The 2563-nt window shown below is 35.4% G+C and overlaps 1 non-coding gene across 1 annotated transcript; it reads left to right on the forward strand.

Annotated features, from left to right (window-relative positions):
* Positions 1–352: 352 nt before the first annotated feature.
* LOC121215059 (small nucleolar RNA R71) lies at positions 353–459 on the forward strand. Its single transcript, XR_005910795.1, has one exon. It is a non-coding gene; the product is annotated as a small nucleolar RNA R71 (small nucleolar RNA).
* Positions 460–2563: the final 2104 nt, after the last annotated feature.

Raw genomic sequence — 2563 nt, forward strand, 5'->3', positions numbered from 1 at the left:
TGGGCATTCATCAAACACATGGTCTTCACCGTAATAAACACACGATAATTCAACTGATTTCATCTCCTCGACTACAATAAGCCTCTTCATTGTTTTGATCATATTAGCAAAAAAAGATACTTGGGATGTCAACGAAATGATTGCATCAAGCTCCATGGTACCAGTAACTTTCTTACCCATCCTAACTCTTGTGATAGGATATTGATAATCATTGTTTGCAATTTTTTCCAAGATCTTATACACTTTATTATAAGATTTATCCAACAAGGTACCATTGGTAGAAGCATCAACTACCATCCTCGTATGCGCATTCAACCCATTATAAAATATCTCTATCTGCATCCAATGCTAAAATCCATGCATCGGACATTTTTGAAAGAATTTTTTAAATCATTCCCAAGCTTCATATAACGTTTCATCCTCCACTTCTCGAAAAGATGTGATGTCATTTCTAAGCTTTGCCTTCATATTTAGTGGATTATTTCCTAGCAAAAACTTTGGAAAAGATCATTCAATGCTGTCATTGTTCTCAACGGCAAAGCATCCAACCATGTTATTGCACGATCTCTCAAGGAATATGGAAACAATTAGAGTCGCAAGGAGTCTTCAGGAACACCCTGTTGTCTAAATGAGTCACAGAATTCTACAAAAAGTCTTAAATGTAGTCTTAGATCTTCAGCGGGTAATCCACCAAACTATCCTACTATTTGCAACATGTGAAACATTACTGGTTTCAACTCGAATTATTGAGCTTGTATGTGTGGTCTCACTAATCCTAGATTCAAATCATCCAAAATTGGAACAACATGTTCTCAAATTAGTCTGTTTCGATCATCTATCACACAATGAATAGGAGGATTAACATCCTGAACAATGGGATCGTCGTTGAGACCAGGATCATTTAGGCTAGGATTATTTCCTTCCTTAGTCATATTACATAACTCCCTTATTCTCCTTCACAAAGTTCTTTCAATCTCTCGGTCAAAAGGATACTTTTTGTTAGCAGGGACGCCTCTTCTCATAAACTGATGGCAAACCTGTAAAAATTAAATACAACTAAGTTAAATAAAGCTAAAAAAACCAAATTTCACCAATTGTCAATCCTCGACAACGATGCCAAAAACTTGTCACTTGTGAATATGATATGCAAATTGTGCAACTATACACGTTGAACAAGTAATAAAGTGATGAGTGAGATCGTCTCCATAGGGATTAGAATGGTATAATTTGGTTGAGTTATTAAAGTAAGGTATGATTAATGTTATGACAAAAATAATGATAAGATTGCAGTGGTAATTTGAAAGAATAATGATACGTGCAGTAATGAAAAATGCTATGACACAACCAGACAAGAGTAAGAATGCAATGGAAAATTCGAGAATAACTAGGTGAATAATATGCAAACGAACAAGTAAACAACTAAAAAGATTCTATGACAAAGACACTATGGCAAACGATAACGGGTCTACAATGTTGATTTGAAAGGTCGAGATTACTAAGAATCTGCCCTTACAAATAGTAATGCCTCGACAAAACCATACTCAACCTACTAGTTAGAAGAGTTCTAAAATGGTTCGCTTCTTTCGAGAACAAGACCTCAAGTTAACTTGTCTTAAGCGATATATGTCTATAGGCCTTTAGTACGGTATCTTGCACTATTTTCTTTTCGTATGAACGTTGCTCTATGTTTAGAGGCTGCTACAAGTATTTGGTCGAACACTTGCACATATCATTCAATTTTGATCTCATTAACCTAACATTGTCAGAATTAGATGAATTTAATGAATATACTGTACATCCATCTATGTCTAGAGTTTGCAAACATGTAATTTTATAAAAAAAAACCATTGAATGAAATAGAGTATTATAGTAGATCTACGGTTCATTCATTAAAGAAAATAAGAGTTTCATCAAGTAATCCCAACCCTATGAGATCTAGCACATGAGTTGGCAATTAAAATTCAAATCCAAAGTATCATTCAACATCGTTTTCATTAAATCAATTCACAAAGAGTAATCAAAAAATAATGGAAGAACTTCGGGAAGATAGCTTTCACTTATCCAACCCACACTCCAGCAATGCAATGTCATGTGGTGGCTTGAGATGGACTGCCTTCGTCTTCCTCTTCTCGTCTCTACTCAGTCACTACCCTCTATTTTTTTTTGCCTAAGGTTTTCCTTTTTGTTTTCTCCGCCCCTTTTAGAGTTTCCTTCTTTGGCTTTTATAATCGTTTTCCTTAGGGTAAATCCAACAGTCCATGATTTTCTTCCCCTTTTTTCAGGTAGATATATCTAGTACAAGTTCAACTTGGCATAAGACCTTTACGCTTTAAGTGCTGACTAGATATCTTCTCGGCATTGCCACGACATTCGTGTTGACAACTGTCCAACCCTTTGCTCCGGCAAACATTCACTCATTTACTTCTCGTTCCTTAACCTGCACCTACTAATCCATCATCACACACAACCCTTCCACAAGCAATTAAAATTAACTAGCATTTAAGTATTGTCCAAGCTCCTAATGTAATGTTGAAACAAGAAAAATACTAATGGAATGTCCTAA

The sequence above is a fragment of the Gossypium hirsutum genome, chromosome D02 (genome assembly GCF_007990345.1).
Source record: "Gossypium hirsutum isolate 1008001.06 chromosome D02, Gossypium_hirsutum_v2.1, whole genome shotgun sequence".
Taxonomy (NCBI): domain Eukaryota; kingdom Viridiplantae; phylum Streptophyta; class Magnoliopsida; order Malvales; family Malvaceae; genus Gossypium; species Gossypium hirsutum.